Here is a 21,433-nt window from a genome sequence, read left to right as displayed (position 1 = left end):
GTAAAACCAGATTGAGATGAAAGAAAACATCAATAACCACACATGCACACCTTTGAAAAATCTCGCAGGGGAAAACAACAAATTTCTCATCTTATTCTGATGAGAGAGAGAGAGGCCTTAGGATTGACCACATTCAAACACGTTATGGTTGTGTGAACGCAAATGTGATGCCCTATTAAAATAAAGGATGTGGACCTATTGAGGTCTTACTCATGGTTATTAGGTTAAGAGCGTGTATTGTTTTTTCTTCTGTTGCAACACACGGGCTCTTTTGCTAGTGTGTACTTACAATAACAAACCATTGGTTGGACTGTTAGACTCGGTAGCCTAAACCAGTTTACTCATTTGTCTAGTTCAATAACTGTGCAGTGAATAAAGTACTAGGTTGTTTAAATAACCCATCTCATAATCTATATGAGTTCTTCTAGGTACACTATTTGAGCACTGCAACTAGCATAAGGGAAATCCGTTGTTTTTACACATAACCATGTCAGATGAACAATCTTTTACCAAGAACTAGCAGAAAGGAAATCCATTGTTTTCCCACATAGCCATGGAACATGAATAATATCTTTTACCAAGAACTAGCAGAAAGGAAATCTCATGTGTGTGTGTGTTTGTACAGGCGTACCAAGAAGCGAAATAAATAAATAAAAATGATTACAATAATTACCTGTAAAATTATTGTGCACTAGAATAGCCCATGAGTATATAAGATTCTCCCTCGGTGCTAATTTCATCAGACTAGTCTACAAAAATATCAGAAACTAGAAGACATAAGCAAACATGTGATTTGGAGGACCAAGTAGAAGGGCAAAAGCAGTTATAAAATGGGGTAAAAAAAAGCTAGCCATTTTAAACTGAAGTTGAGTTAACCTAGGGATAACAATGAGGTACCTGGCAAGAATGAAAACCACATAATGCATGGGTGGCAGCAGGAGATAGACAGGTAGTTTGAGGTCACGGTCTATGATTGTAAGGTCGCTTTGTATTTGTTTATTTATGCGCATCCTTTGGGTTCTAAACTTATTTTATTTCTAAACATAAACACATGTAGATCTTCTGCATGATCTCGTGTACACAAATAATTAATCACAACTGCATATTGGTATAACAGTAATGCTTTATCCAGATTCGAGATAGAGGAAATCAGCATGAACCTGGCTTTACATCAGACTCGAACATTGAAAAGGTGATCAATGCTTGGACATGCATCTAACTATTGACCTCAGATTATCAAGATGGATACAAAATAACTTGATAACAAAAGGAACCTATGGTGTCTTGGTGGCAATCCTCCATAAGTCGCATTGAGTGGAAGATGAGCAACTGCGAGTACATTTTACTGAATAGACTGATACTGTGACATGGAAACTAGAAAATCAGGAAATGTTTCCACAAAGTCTCTTGGAAGAAAATAATTAACTGTGGGGCTCTTCATGATTACAGAAATAATGGATGTGTGGCGGAAGATACCCCATTCGAAAACAAAATTTTTTTTTGTAGATGTGGAAATATACAAGCAGCTGGTCAGCTTGTTGGGGGAGATGAAACATGTGGATCACATCATTTTATCTTGTAATATTTATGGCTAAGTGTGGTGTTTTCGTGTAGATTTCTTTGATTGGCAGATTTTGGAATAGAGTTGATTTTGCTAATATTTGTCTGAAACAAGGTGGAAGACACTACCCCATTCTGATTTATTCGTGACGGTTCAGCACATTCGTGAAGGTCGCCAGGCCTCCTTCAGGAACGGCTCGCACCCAGCCTTCAGGAACGTGGGTGCGTAAAATACTGCCTTTGTTTTGGCTTGGGAGGGGACGAAGAGTCAAAATCCCTAAACAGTTGTCCCCATCTCCCTAGTTGCATCCCGCCGCCTCCTCCGCGTCCGGCGCCGCCGCACCCCATCTTGTGCTTGACCCCAATCCCGCCGCTGCCGCCCCACGCCTCCAGCGCCGTCTCCATCCCCATGGAGGGCCGCTCCCTTGCCGTCCAGCCACTCCTACGACGCCTCCCTCTCGTCGAGGGGCTCCTCCCTCGCCGTCCAGCGCCGCCCCCTCGCCGTCCAACGGCTCCAGTGCCGCCTCCATCCCGATCGACGGGCGTCTCCCTCGCCGTCCAGCCACCCCAGCGCCGCCTCTCTCCCCGTTGACTGGGTCCTCCCTCGCCGTCCAGGTCTGCTTCCCTCGCCGTCTAGATCTGATTCCCACGCCGGCCAGCCGCCTCACCCTTCTGTCTCCCTCCCAGTCCAGCTCCTCCCACTACCGAGTCAAGTCTTGGCGAACTACAACCGACCTGAGGAGAGGAAGACCCAAAAAAAGGTAGCAGCATACACTTTTTTTCATTATTGGTGTCTAAATCCTAGCAGAGAGTTCAGCAGTAGCCGCAATGGTCTTTGTTTTAGTTAGATCTGTCGTAATAACACACCTAGGTACTGTATTTAATCAACTTGAAGTTGACATATTGTGTTTATTTTCAGAAATCTGAGAGAAACATAAATTGGAAACTAGAGGAGTTCTGGGCAACTTTATTAGTCTGAATCCCTAGCTGAGAGTTCAGCAGTAGCCGCAATGGTTGCTACATTACCTTCTCTGGGCAACTTTATTACATTTGTGATTTCTGAAGTAGACTACATAACCGAGTTGCTCTGTTCCTCCCGTACCAGGGTCCGAGGCTAGCATGTCAACTACCACGGCAAGGAAGGAGGCAACTTTCCCGCTACATTCATCCTCTGCAGGTATATTGTTCTTTATAGTCTATAAGATTAATAGAATATACACACGATTTGGAATGGCTGACATTGTAGGATAAATTAGTTCTGTATTAATTTTGAGGCTCCCTTCTTATCTTTTGTTTACATTACAGTTTGAAACTCTGAATGTAATACACATGCAACAAGCCTTATTACCAAGAAACACGTGGAATGTGAGGCGGCGGCGAAGCATTAGCTAGCGCGGGTGCGTCACCTCTGTGGTATTGTGGGCAATCACGGTTTTGGCAAGCTCACTGGAATCAAGTGAGGTGAGAATATCGATCTTCCAGACACCTATTTCTTGCAAATTTAGAAAAGGGAGGTTGAGACATCATTTCCATTTCCCTATTTCTCTAATCTATAGGGCAGTGAGATAACGACGAATGTGGCAGCGAGAAATGATGGTTCTCCTGATCTTCCTTTCTGTGGTATCTTCTAAGGCATCCCTGATATGTCTCTTTTTGGTTCTTAAAATTTTCTTGCTATGAATAGTTCATCTCCTAAATATATCTTAATTGTGTTTGTCTCTAGGAGCGCGACATCGTAACCCAGACAAGTTCTTTCCAGATTTAGATATAGCTCAACATTAAAATCGCAACTTCGTGAGATTCTAAACCTGAAGGGAGAGCACTACGTAGCGTTCCTTTTTGATAGTTCTCTTTGTCATATCTCATTTGATAGCTACATCTATGCCGGTGCTAAATGCTTTTTACTTGGTTGCACTGCTGAAATTGAGCTGAATTACACTTCTACAACTTTGTAGCTATATGTGAGCCTCCCACTAATTTTTTGACAGTTGCTTCGTTAGGTACACTCATCATTCATGGTTTTTTATTACCGTTTCTTAGCATACATGATATGCTTACCAACAGGTTCGTGGTACTACTGTCTTCGAACATTTCAAAGCTTAAGACATGGCAAACTGATGAGTTGGAAAACTTTATGATGCTATCACCATAATAGGTCCATGTACTAAAACCCAGTGTATATATAATAGGTATTTCCCGCTGACAAGTTATTTTCTTTGTGATTATTAGGTTCCAAACCTGCTGTTTGATGTTGCTGGTATTATGTTTGGTCAATGGTATACCTTCTGAGAGTTCTTCTGTGAAACTCTTTGATTGGGAAGACCAGCATCAAAGACTCGTATTCAGGTCTGTTCTATACATATTTTATCAACTAATCCTTATTTTAGTTGTTTTCTAAGGTACTCTGGTCATAGACTATTGTAGTACAAGGTTCAGAGGTCCAACTTGTTTAATTTCATATGCACACTTGATACTGTTATAGTTGCTTTTAGCCATGAAGATTGTGATAACTAGTCTTTGATTGGGATATCCGATGAATATGATAGCGGATATGGTATCAATAATATTCGAGGGATGTGGATTATCCGGCGTTATCAAATAGGATTATCCAATAAATTTGGTCCAATCGACAAGCCCAAATACCCAATTAGGCCACTGATTAAAATCACCACATATAAATATCATATAACCCCAACCCTAATAGCATCGTGGTACGACTGTACACATCACATGTACGTACAAGTCTAGCCAATTGAATTGAGAACACATACTGTACAAGCTCACTTACCTAATATTTAAATAGATTTTTATTATGGACTAGAGAACACTATGAAATTATGATGTCTAATGTCTTGCTTGCTGCAGCGTGTAAGCTATTAATTTCATTGATCAGTGACAATTGATTGGTTACTTATATACTGTTCTTTGCATAGATCATGATAGATATTAGGGAAAATATGTACATAGATTTTTTACCCGTTTTCAGTCCGAGTCCGCTCCGCTCCGAATCCGTAGTCCGGTATAATTGGTATTCGAATCCGCATCCGGTCATTCTCCGATCCGCGCCGAATCTGACAAAAAAATATGGTCAAGGATATGGTAAAGACATTATCCTATCCGATCCGATTTGTTTACATCCCTACGGGTCATCGTTCCAAAAAACTATCGCTTTTTTAACCTTTTCAAAAAACTACCACAAAATTGTTTTGTTGTTCCAAAAAAAACCAAATGACCATCTGATTTAGAATTAACCCCGTTTATGATAGGTCGGGCCTGCTCTTAAACAGACTGTTTGTTTGACCGTTTAACTTACAGCTGGGTCCCACATGTAAGTAATCTCTCTCTCCCTTATCTCTCTTCTCTCCCCCTCTCTCCCTTATCTCTCAAAACTCGAGCGCCACGGCCGGCGGAGCCACGGCCGCCGCCGCCGCCTGGTCTGGCCACCACCACGCCATGGGGAGCGCCTCTGGGCCGGCCACCACCACGGCCGGCGCAGCCATGACCGTCGCCGCCAGGGCCGACCACCACCATGCCACAGGGAGCGCCTCCGGGCCGGCCACCACCACGACCAGCGCAACCACAACCTCCACCTCTAGGGCCGACCACCACCACGCCATGGACGCGCCGCCGCCTGCTTAGGTCCGCCCCGCCGCTGGACACGAGTATCCGCCCCGCCCCTGGCCGTGAGCTCGAGCATGGGTGGGGAGCAGCCATGGAGCTCGGGCGGTTCCAGCCCGCCACGGCTGTTGCTTCCCGCCGGCCACGACCAGAGCTGGATGGCCCTGACGAGCTCGCCGGCATGGTGCTGGCCGGCTCCGGCGACGAACTCCCCGGGAGGACGGGATTGCCTTTATTTTTATTTTTAAGGACCCGATTGCTTTTATAGTTTGTTTTAGGGACCTGTTTGCTAAAAAATACTTAGGCCCCACCTGTCATAATATGTCAACGGTCAAACTAACGGTCAAATCTAACAGTCAACCTGACGAGTGGACCTGAGCTATCATAATAACGTTTAAAGTTAACCAAAGTAGTCATCAGTGCGACATGGTAGGTTTTTAGAACAACAGAACAATTTGGGGTAATTTTTTGAAAAGATTAAAAAAGCGGTAGTTTTTTGAAACGATGACCCGTAATGTGGTAGTTTTTTGCTATTTACTCGCTGGAAAGAGAAAAGGAAAGAGGACGCTGGGTGCGGGCTGCGAGGGTCGCTGGCGTTCTGTTTCTTTCCTCCTTCGACACAATAAAATCGCGACAGTAAAAATTGCCTACATGGATAGCGCAAGCATCCGCCCCTTGCACGTAGGTTAATGAGTCTGATGTCATGTTAGATGTGAGGTATTATCTCACGTCTATAGATGTCATACTAGTGGTTGGAGCGTCATCATATGGCGCCGCTTAAAAAAAAAGCTGTGCGCATCTTTTCATTTAAAAAAATACAAAGAATCCTCGCCTCCGTTTAAAAAAACATCTCAAAAAAAACCCGTCACATTCATCTAAACAAAAGTAAAAAAGAAAAAAAATTACCACCGCAGCAACACCAACGAGCGACACTTTGCATAAGCCTTCATTAAAAAAATACCGAAGGGCCTCACTGCATCTAAAAAAAGATACATTGAAAAAATAATCCACACATTCATCTAATTTTTTTCCAAAAGATCTCTCACCACGGCCAACCAACTTGCGCCATGTGGCATAGCTGGTTGACCGTCCTTCAGAGCATGGTTAATAATACAACCAACGGGCGGCTATAAGAAGTCGCCATGTCATCTATAGTCAACCTCTTAGCCAACATGTACTCCCTCCGTCCGGTAAAGAGTGCGTTTGGCTTCAAAATTTGTCCATAAAAGAGTGTACTTCTATTTTTCTAATGCACTTTAAAGTAGAAAAAAATACTTCTCTTTCATCACACGGTAATCAAGACCAATAACCATCTACACATGGTCTTTTTAATTTCTACATGCACTTAGCTCATTGGATGTTGGTTAATTAAAAAGGAGAGAGATGGTGGCTTGCCCTTTTTCAATGCATTTTTTACTTGACTTCATAATTTGTCCTAAAATCTTTAGATGTTCATTCTTCATCGGACGGAGGGAGTATAATAAGTAAGTTTTAAATGTGTACTAGTTTATTAATAGTTGGTCCACTTTACATCCTCACAAAGTGTGCTGAGTCTCATGTTGGAACTGGCTATTAACCAAGAGCCCGCTTCTCTTATCACTCCTCTTCTCTCTCCTCTAACTAAGCATGGATATATTATTATATTCTTTATATTCAGCTTATGTCACCCTATTGTACTTGCTCTCATGCGTAGCTCAATGGGTTTAATAGTCACACTCTAAAAAAAACACGGGACGAACCTATGCAGTGCGCATCTTTCCATTTTAGAAAAATACAAAGAGTCCTCACCTTCGTCTAAAAAAACATCTCAAAAAAAATCGTCATCTTCATCTAAACAAAAGTAAAAAAAAGGAAAAGGAAAAAATTACCACCGCAGCCTATCAATGAGTGCCACTTTGCATAAGCCTCCATTAAAAAAATACCGGAGGGCCTTCCTACATCTAAAAAGAAAAAATACATTAAAAAAATAATCAACACCTTCATCTATTTTTTTCCCAAAAGATCTTTCATCACGGCTAATCATTTTGCGCAATGTGGCATATCTGATTGACCGTCCTTCAAAACATGGTTAATAATAGAACCAACGGACCGCTATAAAAAGTCGCCATGTTATCTACAGTCAACCTCTTAGCCGACATGTACAATAACAAGTTTTAAATATATACTAGTTTATCAATAGTTGATCCATTTTACATCCTCACAAGGTGTTTTGGGTCTCGTGTTGCAGCTGGCTATTAATCAAGAGTCTGCTTCTCTTATCTCTTGTCTTCTTTCTACTCCAACTAAGTAAGGATATATTCTCTCCGTCCGAAAATACTAATCATCAAAATGAATAAAAAAAGATGTATCCAAAACTAAAATACATCTAGATACATCCCCTTGTATCCATTTTGATGACAAATATTTCCGGACGGAAGGAGTATTATTATATTCGTTATCTTCAACCAATGCTCTCATGAGTAGCTTAATGCGTTTGATGGTCAGATTCTAAAAAAAACACGGGACGAACATATGCAGCTCCGTATATTGTGCCCACGTCGTTGCCCCGCTCCGCCGGGTCGGTGAGACCGCCGCGGTAAAATATGTGCCTCGTAGTCACATCCCAACGGACAACCCCCCCACCCCCACCCCCGATGAATCAGCCGGCCGCAGAGGTTATCTCATCGCTAAATCCTTAGATCCAGTCACTCAGATGCGACGCGACCCTCCTTGATGGGTCGCCGGTCGCCGCGCTTCTACATGGCAGAGAACGGTGGCTTCCCGCCCAGATCTCGTGCTTTCTTCGGGCGTGTGCCAGCCCGCCCCGCTGCAGGTGGGCAGAGGGGATGCCGCAGGGCCAGAGCCAAACGGCTATGCCGGCCGGGCTGGTGCAAGTCGGTGCCGATGGGATGCCCATGCCGTGTTTGACGTCCCCAATTCCTCCTCGCTCAGTCCAGGTAGGAGGATGGCGACGACTGGTAGCGATCCACGATGGGAACCGCAAGATCGCACGATGCCTGCCACTATGCCGCAGGGCGTTCCATGCTTTGCATCGAGTCCTGTAAGTTTCTACATGACTTGACCTGATGCTATGGAAATATGTTTGTTCTGGTTCGCGAACTCTCTTGTTCTCAATCTAAAAAAGTCTCGTGTCCTCCACCTTCTGTGTCCTTTCTTATTTATACAGTATTTCATATCATCATATATGTTGACATATGGATATTGATTGAACTCGTTAGGCCATGTTGCAAAAGTAACCTTAGATAGTTTGATTGCGAGTCAAGGACTCAGGGGTATCAAATCACCTGTGGGTTGTCTCATTGTGTTAGTTAAAAATATTGTCTTTCATTGATTTGCTGTTACACATGCACCTAGACGTTCCAGAGTTTTTATCAAGCCAAATTAGTATCTCAACGTCTACATTTAATCAGTTTGTGGCTTCTTCCGCATCTGAAATATGTCTTATAGTTGCTTTATGTACTTCTGTGAAATATATGAATTACATAAGTTTCGTACATGAGATGGTATAGGCGAGGCTTCAAGAATCGCAAAGCAAGCTTCATTACTTGGTTTCTTTGTCTCTATTTTTCGATCACACATCAGAGCCAAACGCCCCCGACTTCGAGGCTGAAACCTTTTTGACACTATTTGAAATCCGAAAGAAAAACGAAGATAACCAGATATAACCTGCCCAATGGGTATAAAAACTGGCACCACCAGATCCCCTATGACAGTTTGGCTTCGCAAGACTGACCCTTCTAGGCCTTGGCAGCATCTTCACATCCCCTGTGCGCCAGAGGTTCACTCGATCTTCAGGGCCTCAATGCGCTGGGAGCTTGGCGATAGCGCATCCTGCAGATTCTGGGAAGATCATTGGTTGCACGGCAACTCTATCTCCGAGATTGCCCCCCCTGATACACACGCTGGTTCCAAAGCGACGCCGTCGGCAGCGTACGGTGCGTGATGGCCTGCTTCACCTGGCTTGGATTAGCGACATCCACGGTAGCCTGGGGCCCGAGGCCTTGGTCCAGTACGTTCTTCTGTGGGCTCAGCTTCGCGACTGCCAGCTCTCTATTGGCCCAGATCGCATCACCTGGCGCTGGACCTCCTCTGGCATCTACTCTGCCAAATCTTGCTACAAGGCACTTTTCTCTGGTTCGACCATTGAACTAGCCTGGCGGCTTACTTGCAAGTCGTAGGCTCCTCTCTGCGTCAAGATTTTCCTCTGGCTTGCCTATCAAGGCCGATGTTGGACGGCAGACAGGTTGGCGCGCCGTGGCCTCCCGCACGCCCCTCTCTGCCTGCTATGTGACCAAGAGCCCGAGACCATGCAACATCTACTGGCTGGATGCTCGTTTTCGCGGCAAGTCTGGCATGAGATCCTTTCCTGGTGTCACGCCACTGCCGCCCTCCCTAACCCGGACTGCGAGTTCCGCGAGTGGTTCTCTGCTGCCATTCATGGCTCCCCGACTGCCCTTCGCCGAGGGTTCGCCACCATCATCATCCTTACCAACTGGAGACTCTGGAAGCACCGCAATGACTGTGTGTTCAACGCCGCCAACCCCTCTTATCTCCAGACTCTCTGACAGCATCAAGAAGACGCGCGCGCTTGGGTGCACGCCGGGGCCAAGGGGCTTGGCCAGATTATCGATGAGACGTAGGATGCTATGTTAGGGTCGCGCGCGCATCCCCTCTGCTGTGCCTTTGTTTTTCTCATTCACACCATCTCCTTTGCGCATGTGCTCATGAGATCACCCCTGTAACCATCACTCTATTTCCTCCTATCAATACAATGATACGCAAGCCTTTTGCGTATTCACGAAAAAAAAGTTTGGCACCAACAAACAGAAACATCACATCATTGAACACAACAGCCCTCCGCAGTAGCTTTGAGCCAAATATCACCTACAAGAGACTGAAAGTAAAACAAAAGAAACATCAGTCAGTTCTATCACGTTGTTGACATTTCTTCATAGATGTCCACCCAGATATTAGGCTTCACCAGAGCACCCCCAACTTTCTAGAGCTGTTCTGAAAATAGTACGAAATCGAACTTCCACCTCCTACATTGTTGCATCAGGGATAAATTTGTAACAATCATGTCATTTCTTATGTTCCAAATGGATCAGAACACAGCAGCGCATCCAGATGAAAACATGTCTGTAGTGTCCCACTAGAATGACGGCCTAGAATGGGGTAGTGGCGGATAAACAAACAGCAAGCTTATCATGTGTTGAATAAGACATTATATCATGTTTTGAATAAGACAGCATAAAACTCAACAGCAGTGGGCTTGACATTCAAGAGACTGTAGATGCATTTCTCATGTTAGCTAGATTTTGACAGCAAACAAGCATGCAATTCAAAGAAAAACTATGCGAAATAAATGCAGTCAGCGCAACCAGATAAAGACGAAGCTCAATGCTTGTCAATTTGACATGAAACCATTTCATCATAGTGCACATACTATAAATACTAGTTTACTAATGGGCACCCCATACAGTGATACAGGAGCAGGTTATCACATGAAGCAGTACCAAATCACCCATCAGTTTCTGGCGTCTTCTCTAAAATAAATCTAACATCCATACAACTTGAGAAATGCATTACTGAAAGAAACCCTATGTTGGATTAACATCCAAATGAGCATATGAACAATGATAGATGCTTTAAGTTGAATGCTAGAGATGCATGACAGTAACTAGATGAGTTTAATGTTATACATTGACTGATAGAAAGTTCCGATGAAGTTTGAAAAAATGAAGCATGGCTGCAATGGCGTGTCATAAAGAAAGAACAATTTTTTGGATCTTATGCAATGTTTTCCTTCACAATGGGTTGTAACTCTAACATGATCTGAAATGCAATTTATCATGCTTAGTTATTCACATAATGCAATTGTAAGCATCAAAGTAACTAAATGACACATATCTGGAGGGTCGCACTATACATAAAATGGCAACGGAACTTCATTTTGCTGTTGATGTTTAGCTGAACATTATGCATCAGGTTATAGACAACAAGACGTGACTTGAGTTACTCCTTACATACCTGGAATGTTCCTATTGTATATGATAAAGATAAGCATCTTTTTAGCTTCATCCAAAGCAGCCTCCAAACTTTCAAGATCTGGTGATGGTCTACCAGCAAGTACATCGGTGCATATATCAGCGTCATTGATGAACTTTTGTATTGGATCAGACAGGAATGAAATCATGCAGTATTGATTTGCCTTGGACCAGAGAAGGTTATAGTTGACAACTGTGAAATCGATACTCAGATCATGCTCAGCATTAGGTGGAATGTATCCCACCTTCTCATCAGGGCATTGCATCTCCACTTCCATTGGCAGTACATATGGTTCGACTTAAGGTTGAGCATCGCCCATCAACTTCCCAACAGCATATGAGAAGTTATGAGATAATATATCTGAATCCTGCATAAGCTCATGCAGTTGATAGGCATCACCAAGAGGCATATACACCATCACCGTGACATGAAGAGAAGAAGGCAATATAGGGGCAGCTACTGTCTGTCCATAAGTTCTGCATCTAGTGACAAAAGGGTCAAATTTTGAAGCCCTGATCCATTTAGTAGAGCCTCCTTCCTGAGTTCCCACGCTCCATGAGAACGGGATAACCTCGTTGTCAGGGTACTCAAAAACTTGTAGTGGGACTTTGGCATTAAAGCAGTCTGGTGGTATATCATCATACATGACAGAAGCCATGTCCTGAAGATGCTCCATAGCCTACAATTATAAACACTGCATTAATATATACTTGATGTTGCCATTTTACAGAAACTACTAGTGGGGCAGCATAACAGGGTCAACCTCAAGTCTGAACATACACGCAACATGCATAATTTGTATAGTATGAACTCCAATATATGCCTGCACATGAACACTCACACATCTCTGATATGTTGTCTTACGGATAGCACATAACATGACATGATGCAGAGCACGGCAGCATCGGATCGAAAAATTAGAAAAGGGTCTGGAACACAACATTTGCAATACATTTTGTACATATAGAAACAGACATGAATTGAACAAAAAGTTCTGTATTGCATTGTTCTCACAACGCAACAAAATATAAGATAACAAGCTTTTTTGGAGAAACACGCTGAGTAATTTATACATCTATCCACTGTCTTAAAACATAAACCCATTGTAAAGAGGGAAAGAATCAACAAGTTTCTAAAGGTCACCTAGTTTTTAGGACAAAACAGGTCTGTTTTAGCATATAGATCCACTCCCGTGAATACTAGCTACACGGGTGATTCAATAGAAGATCCATTCACCTTCTACACTATCAATCCACTGCCGTACAGAAGCAAAAACATCCAAAGATATTGGATATCGGACCAGATGATTTGAGTAACACAGCTTAATCAGAGTATAATCCCAGTAAAAGCATACATGATTGAGCAACTCATAGCACAAACTGGCTAGGGTTTCCCGGGGATTACCAGATCAAGTGGCAGCGGCAGGCTGTGATGTACTGGGATCTCCCGATCGTCATCGGGGGTGTGGTCAGGTACATGCTCTTTCAGTTGAGAGACATGGAATACTGGGTGAATCAGAGCTTCATCGGGTAGCTGCAATTTGTATGCAGCTAGTCCAATTCTTTCCAGGATTTCAAAAGGACCAAAGAACTTGAGGGCCAATTTTGGACAAGGCCTGTTGGCCACTGAATGTTGAGCATAGGGTTGTAACTTGAGGTACACCTTGTCGCCAACCTGAAACTCTCTTTTACTTCTTTGTTGGTCAACATAATGTTTGATCCTGGTCTGAGCTCTCAAGAGATGTTCTTTGAGATGTCAACATAATGTTTGAAACTCTCTTTCACTTCTTTGTTGGTCAATATAATGTTTGATCCTGGTCTGAGCTCTCAAGAGATGTTCTTTGAGATGTCAACATAATGTTTGTCGATCAAAGCTGGCAGTCGCGAAGCTGAGCCCACAGAAGAACGTACTGGACCAAGGCCTCGGGCCCCAGGCTACAGTGGATGTCGCTAATATAAGCCCGGTGAAGCAGGCCATCACGCACCGTACGCTGCTGACGACGTCGCTTTGGAACCAGCGTGTGTATCAGGGGGGCAATCTCGGAGATAGAGTTGCCGTGCAGCCAATGATCTTCCCAGAATCTGCAGGATGCGCTATCGCCAAGCTCCCAGCGCGTTGAGGCCCTGAAGATCGAGTGAACCTCCGGCGCACAGGGGATGTGAAGATGCTGCCAAGGCCTAGAAGGGTCAGTCAGTCTTGCGAAGCCAAACTGTCATAGGGGATCTGGTGGTGCCAGTTTTTATACCCATTGGGCAGGTTATATCTGGTTATCTTCGTTTTTCTTTCGGATTTCAAATAGTGTCAAAAAGGTTTCAGCCTCGAAGTTGGGGGCGTTTGGCTCTGATGTGTGATCGAAAAATAGAGACAAAGGAACCAAGCAATGGAGCTTGCTTTGCGATTCTTGAAGCCTCGCCTATACCATCTCATGTACGAAACTTATGTAATTCATATATTTCACAGGAGTACATAAAGCAACTATAAGACATATTTCAGATGCGGAAGAAGCCACAAACTGATTAAATGTAGACGTTGAGATACTAATTTGGCTTGATAAAAACTCTGGAACGTCTAGGTGCATGTGTAACAGCAAATCAATGAAAGACAATATTTTTAACTAACACAATGAGACAACCCACGGGTGATTTGATACCCCTGAGTCCCTGACTCGCAATCAAACTATCTAAGGTTACTTTTGCAGCATGGCCTAACGAGTTCAATCAATATCCATATGTCAACATATATGATGATATGAAATACTGTATAAATAAGAAAGGACACAGAAGGTGGAGGACACGAGACTTTTTTTAGATTAAGAACAAGAGAGTTCGCGAACCAGAACAAACATATTTCCATAGCATCAGGTCAAGTCATGTAGAAACTTACAGGACTCGATGCAAAGCATGGAACGCCCTGCGGCATAGTGGCAGGCATCGTGCGATCTTGCGGTTCCCATCGTGGATCGCTACCAGTCGTCGCCATCCTCCTACCTGGACTGAGCGAGGAGGAATTGGGGACGTCAAACACGGCATGGGCATCCCATCGGCACCGACTTGCACTAGCCCGGCCGGCATAGCCGTTTGGCTCTGGCCCTGCGGCATCCCCTTTGCCCACCTGCAGCGGGGCGGGCTGGCACACGCCCGAAGAAAGCACGAGATCTGGGCGGGAATCCACCGTTCTCTGCCATGTAGAAGCGTGGCGACCGGCGACCCATCGAGGAGGGTCGCGTCGCATCTGAGTGACTGGATCTAAGGATTTAGCGATGAGATAACCTCTGCGGCCGGCTGATTCATCGGGGGTGGGGGGGGGGGTTGTCCGTTGGGATGTGACTACGAGGCACATATTTTACCGCGGCGGTCTCACCGACCCGGCGGAGCGGGGCAACGACGTGGGCACAATATACGGAGCTGCATATGTTCGTCCCGTGTTTTTTTAGAATCTGAACATCAAACGCATTAAGCTACTCATGAGAGCATTGGTTGGAGGAGATAACGAATATAATAATACTCCCTTCGTCCGGAAATATTTGTCATCAAAATGGATACAAGGGGATGTATCTAGATGTATTTTAGTTTTGGATACATCTTTTTTTATTCATTTTGATGACTAGTATTTTTGGACGAAGAGAATATATCCTTACTTAGTTGGAGTAGAGAGAAGACAAGAGATAAGAGAAGCGGACTCTTGGTTAATAGCCAGCTGCAACACGAGACCCAAAACACCTTGTGAGGATGTAAGATGGATCAACTATTGATAAACTAGTATATATTTAAAACTTGTTATTGTACATGTCGGCTAAGAGGTTATTGTAGATAACATGGCGACTTTTTATAGCGGTCCGTTGGTTCTATTATTAACCATGTTTTGAAGGACGGTCAACCAGATATGCCACATGGCGCAAAATGATTAGTCGTGATGAGAGATCTTTTGGGAAAAAAATAGATGAAGGTGTGGATTATTTTTTTAATGTATTTTTTCTTTTTAGATGCAGGGAGGCCCTTTGGTATTTTTTTAATGGAGGCTTATGCAAAGTTGCACTCATTGATAGGCTGCGGTGGTAATTTTTTCCTTTTCCTTTTTTTTACTTTTGTTTAGATGAAGGTGATGATTTATTTTGAGATGTTTTTTTAGACGAAGGTGACTATTAAAACCATTGAGCTACGCATGAGAGCAAGTACAGTAGGGTGACATAAGCTGAATATAAAGAATATAATAATATATCCATGCTTAGTTGGAGGAGAGAGAAGAGAAGTGATAAGAGAAGCGGGCTCTTGGTTAATAGCCAGTTGCAATATGAGACTCAGCACACTTTGTGAGGATGTAAGGTGGACCAACTATTAATAAACTAGTACACATTTAAAACTTACTTATTGTACTCCCTCCGTCCGGTGAAGAATGAACATCTAAAGATTTTAGGACAAATTATGAAGTCAAGTAAAAAATGCATTGAAAAAAGGCAAGCCACCATCTCTCTCCTCTTTAATTAACCAACATCCAATGAGCTAAGTGCATGTAGAAATTAAGAAGACCATGTGTAGATGGTTATTGGTCTTGATTACCGTGTGATGAGAGAAGTATTTTTTCCTACTTTAAAGTGCATTGGAAAAATAGAAGTACACTCTTTTATGGACAAATTTTGAAGCCAAACGCACACTCTTTACCGGATGGAGGGAGTACATGTTGGCTAAGAGGTTGACTGTAGATGACATGGCGACTTCTTATAGCCGCCCGTTGGTTGTATTATTAACCATGCTCTGAAGGACGGTCAACCAGCTATGCCACATGGCGCAAGTTGGTTCGCCGTGGTGAGAGATCTTTTGGAAAAAAATTAGATGAATGTGTGGATTATTTTTTCAATGTATCTTTTTTTAGATGCAGTGAGGCCCTTCGGTATTTTTTTAATGAAGGCTTATGCAAAGTGTCACTCGTTGGTGTTGCTGCGGTAGTAATTTTTTTTTCTTTTTTACTTTTGTTTAGATGAATGTGACGATTTTTTTTCTGAGATGTTTTTTTAAACGGAGGCGAGGATTCTTTGTATTTTTTTAAATGAAAAGATGCGCACAGCTTTTTTTTAAGCGGCGCCATATGGTGACGCTCCAACCACTAGTATGACATCTATAGACGTGAGATAATACCTCACATCTAACATGACATCAGACTCGTTAACCTACGTGCAAGGGGCGGATGCTTGCGCTATCCATGTAGGCAATTTTTACTGTCGCGATTTTACTGTGTCGAAGGAGGAAAGTAACAGAACGCCAGCGACCCTCGCAGCCCGCACCCAGCGTCCTCTTTCCTTTTCTCTTTCCAGCGAGTGAATAGCAAAAAACTACCACACTATGGGTCATCGTTTCAAAAAACTACCGCTTTTTTAATCTTTTCAAAAAATTACCCCAAATTGTTCTGCTGTTCTAAAAAACTACCATGTCGCACTGATGACTACTTTGGTCAACTTTAAACGTTATTATGATAGCTCAGGTCCACTCGTCAGGTTGACCGTTAGATTTGACCGTTAGTTTGACCGTTGACATATTATGACAGGTGGGGCCTAAGTATTTTTTAGCAAACAGGTCCCTGAAACAAACTATAAAAGCAATCGGGTCCCTAAAAAAATAAAATAAAGGCAATCCCGTCCTCCCGGGGAGTTCGTTGCCGGAGCCGGCCAGCACCATTTCGGCGAGCTCGTCAGGGCCATCCAGCTCTGGCCGTGGCCGGCGGGAAGCAACAGCCATGGCGGGCTGGAACCGCCCGAGCTCCATGGCTGCTCCCCACCCATGCTCGAGCTCGCGGCCAGGGGCGGGGCGGATGCTCGTGTCCAACGGCAGGGCGGACCTAAGCAGGCGGCGACGCGTCCATGGCGTGGTGGTGGTCGGCCCTGGAGGTGGAGGTTGTGGTTGCGCTGGTCGTGGTGGTGGCTGGCCCGGACGCGCTCCCCGTGGCATGGTGGTGGTCATCCCTGGCGGCGACGGTCATGGCTGCGCCGGCCGTGGTGGTGGCCGGCCCGGAGGTGCTCCCCATGGCGTGGTGGTGGCCGGACCAGGCGGCGGCGGCCGTGGCGCTCGGGTTTGAGAGATAAGGGAGAGAGAGGGGGAGAGAAGAGATAAGGGAGAGAGAGATTACTTATATGTGGGACCCAGCTGTAAGTTAAATGGTCAAACAAACGGTCTGTTTAGGAGCGGGCCCGACCTGTCATAAACGGGATTAATTCTAAATTAGATGGTCATTTGGTTTTTTTGGAACAACAAAACAATTTTGTGGTAGTTTTTTGAAAAGGTTAAAAAAGTGGTAGTTTTTTGGAACGATGACCCGGATGTAAACGGATCGGATCGGATAGGATAATGTCTTTACCATATCCTTGACCATATTTTTTTGTCAGATTCAGCGCGGATCGGAGGATGACCGGATGCGGATTCGAATACCGATTATCCGGACTACGGATTCGGAGCGGAAGCGGAGCGGACTCGGACTGAAAACGGGTATTAAATCTATGTACGTATTTTCCCTAATATCTATCATGATCTATGCAAAGAAGAACAATATATAAATAACCAATCAATTATCACTGATCAATGAAATTAATAGCTTACACGCTGCAGCATGCAAGACATTAGACATCATAGTTTCATAGTGTTCTCTAGTCCATAATAAAAATCTATTTAAATATTAGGTAAGTGAGCTTGTACAGTATGTGTTTTCAATTCAATTGGCTAGACTTGTACGTACATGTGATGTGTACAGTCGTACCACGATGCTATTAGGGTTGGGGTTATATGATATTTATATGTGGTGATTTTAATCAGTGGCCTAATTGGGTATTTGGGCTTGTCGATTGGACCAAATTTATTGGATAATCCTATTTGATAACGCCGGATAATCCACATCCCTCGAATATTATTGATACCATATCCGCTATCATATTCATCGGCTATCCGCTTGACAAAAATCTGTATCCGCATCCGTATCCATGAATTGGGGAAAGTGCATACCATATCCTTAAAAAGGATGCGGATGCGGATTCGGAATGGAAATTATCCGTACCATTTACATCCCTAATGACCCGTAGTGTGATAGTTTTTTGCTATTCACTCCCTTTCAGCTGTTGCCGCCACCGCCTCCTCCGGTCCTCCCATCTCCATCCTTCGCCTCGGCAACGTCCGCAAAGGAGCAGAGCGATCGGCAGCAGATCGGCGCGTCACGGGAGCAGACACGGCGACCGTAAGGTACAAATCAGAGCGAAGTCGGTGCGGCAGACGGGCGAGATCTGGAGAGTGGTGTTCTCTTTTGAAATCTCCTAGCGCCGGCGCCTCCACTTCTCTCCTCATCTCCTGGCGCGCAGATATCTTATCTTTCTCCCTCCTCTACCGCTGCAACTCCATGTGCGTGTTCGCTGTTGATCAGTGTGTGTTCTATGAATCCAATCCTTCAGTCTGCAGTGGGTGCTTTGGGGTTTCTGTAGGGACAAGGAGAGGATCTGTGATGCGTAGATCGCCGGGTCGCACCACTAAGCCAGCGATGGCTTCGCGGACCAGCTGTCGGAGATCGCCGAGGCCACCAGGGGCAAGGAAACCCTCTTGCAGTGCGCCTTCAGTCAGGTGAGGTCCCATCCTTCTTCAAAATTCATCTCATGTATGTACCTTCTTGATTCCTCCAACATTACTTGCTAAGCCAAGCAAGGTAGTAGTATACTAGAAGAAAATTACTTTTTGTGGATGCCCATAGGTAACAGAAAGCCACGAGTGGTCAGGATCAACAAATGACATGTGGAGCTTCATATTCAGTTATTTGTTAGCTACTTGCTTGCTTCAAATGTCTACATACTATAGGAATTAAGGTTCTATTGTCTCTATTTCATAGATTTCATTGTATATACATGTAGATAACTTCAGCATGAGAGCAAGAGTTTGGAGCAGATGCAACACATTCCGTTGCTCCTGCACTATATAGATGCATGTTTTTGTAGGTGATTGTTCATCTTTTAGTCAATTTCCTTATAGTTGTAGTTCAGACACAACTTTCCATGTTGTCAACCAGAAAAAAACTATTTGTTGGAACCATTAGATCATGGACCTCAATAAATCTCGAACGTTCGGAATTTAAGCATGTCATCCCGAACGGTTTTTGATGGCAACTTTAGTTGCTGCGAGGTGACAACTTTAGTTGTTAACACATGGCAACTTTGTTCCGGTTCGATTTTTTGTCAGAAAATTGCCATGTTTGTCAACATCGCCTTAACTAAAGTTGCCATGCAAAGTGTTCGGATTAGCATGCTTAAAAATGGAACATTTGGGATTTATCTATTTCGTAGATTATTAGTAGATGTAGTCATTATATTTCTATACAGGGGATGAACTAAAGTAAAGAAACCCATCCTTTTTAATTCATGTAAAGTTCATGTATGTAATGAGGTGGCACTCTTAAAGGTGAAAATTATGCAATATTAACCCCTTTCTTTTGTCGGTTCTAAATATTTTTTGTGGTCCGTACTTTGCCAATGAATCTCATATCCCAATACTTAGCTATAACCATTGTCACTACACTCATATGAATGGTGACAAATTACATGTTTGTAGATTTTTCAACTTAGCAGAATTAATATGTTGATGGAAGGGGAAGCCATCAATTTCGGGGACAATGCTCACAGGGACAACACCGTTAGGCATGGTGATGGCACTAGATGTGATGAAGGGTATAGTGGCCAGGATCAACAAATGACCTATGGAGCTTCATATTCAGCTATTTATTAGCTACTTGCTTGCTTCAAATATCTACATACTATAGACTATTTCCTAGACTTTACTGTATACATGCAGATAAATTATTCAATTTGTTAGACAATGAACATGTTTTAAGAATAAAAGTGGATATTATGGTGTGCATTGATACGTCTCCAACGTATCTATAATTTTTGATTGCTCTATACTATATTATCTACTGTTTTGGACTATATTGAGCTTTATTTTCCACTTTTATATTACTTTTGGGACTAACCTATTAACCGGAGGTTTAGCCCAGAATTGCTGTTTTTTGCCTATTTCAGTGTTTCGAAGAAACGGAATATCAAACAGAGTCCAAACGCAATGAAACCTTCGGGAACGTGATTTTCTCACCGAATATGATCCAGGAGACTTGGACCCCACGTCAAGAAAGAAGAGAGGCGGACATGAGGGTGGAGGGCGCCCCCCTAGGGCGCGCCCCCCTGCCTCGTGGGCCCCCCGAAGCTCCACCGACGTACTCCTTCCTTCTATATATACCTACGTACCCCCAAACGATCAGATACAGAGCCAAAAACCTAATTCTATCGCCGCAACCTTCTGTACCCACGAGATCCCATTTTGGGGCCTGTTCCAGAGCTCCGCTGGAAGGGGAATCCACCACGGAGGGCTTCTACATCATCACCATAGCCCATCCGATGAAGTGTGAGTAGTTTACCTCAGACCTTCGGATCCATGGTTAGTTGCTAGATGGCTTCTTCTCTCTTTTTGGATCTCAATACAATGTTCTCCCCCTCTCTCGTGGAGATCTATTCGATGTAATCTTTTTGCGGTGTGTTTGTTGAGACCGATGAATTGTGGGTTTATGATCAAGTTTATCTATGAACAACATTTGAATCTTCTCTGAATTCTTTTATGTATGATTGGTTATCTTTGCAAGTCTCTTTGAACTATCAGTTTGGTTTGGCCTACTAGATTGGTTTTTCTTGCAATGGGAGAAGTACTTAGCTTTGGGTTCAATCTTGCGGTGTCCTTTCCCAGTGACAGTAGGGGCAGCAAGGCACGTATTGTATTGTTGCCATCGAGGATAACAAGATGGGGTTTTTATCATATTGCATGAATTTATCTCTCTACATCATGTCATCTTGCTTAAGGCGTTACTCTGTTTTCTTGAACTTAATACTCTAGATGCATGCTGGATAGCGGTCGATGAGTGGAGTAATAGTAGTAGATGGAGGCAGGAGTCGGTCTACTTGTCTCGGACGTGATGCCTATATACATGATCATACCTAGATATTCTCATAACTATGCTCAATTCTGTCAATTGCTCAACAGTAATTTGTTCACCCACCATAGAATACTTATGCTCTTGAGAGAAGCCACTAGTGAAATCTATGGCCCCGGGTCTATTCTCATCATATCAATCTTCCACCCGGCATAACTTTCCGAGTAGATGATTTTTCATATATAAAACTTTTTAATCCGAGTTCGTATGCAAA

General features: G+C 43.6%; 1 long non-coding RNA gene across 31 annotated transcripts; it reads left to right on the top strand.

Moving 5' to 3' along the window:
• Nucleotides 1-1,744: 1,744 nt before the first annotated feature.
• On the top strand, nt 1,745-20,873 carry LOC125539440 (uncharacterized). Of its 31 annotated transcripts, none has more exons than XR_015617248.1 (9): nt 1,746-2,321; nt 2,480-2,573; nt 2,666-2,737; nt 2,866-3,021; nt 3,117-3,180; nt 3,284-3,354; nt 3,561-3,906; nt 17,600-17,712; nt 18,320-20,873. It is a non-coding gene; the product is annotated as an uncharacterized LOC125539440 (long non-coding RNA). The 31 variants fall into 31 exon arrangements; XR_015617247.1 differs by having other exon boundaries at nt 3,549-3,906; XR_015617239.1 differs by adding an exon at nt 15,209-15,280 and having other exon boundaries at nt 3,117-3,624; nt 3,790-3,906.
• The last annotated feature ends 560 nt before the right edge of the window (nt 20,874-21,433 follow it).

The sequence above is a fragment of the Triticum urartu genome, chromosome 2A (assembly GCF_056163025.1).
Source record: "Triticum urartu cultivar PI428250 chromosome 2A, HENAU_Tu73, whole genome shotgun sequence".
Lineage (NCBI taxonomy): Eukaryota > Viridiplantae > Streptophyta > Magnoliopsida > Poales > Poaceae > Triticum > Triticum urartu.
This window is presented reverse-complemented; position numbering and strand designations above follow the sequence as displayed.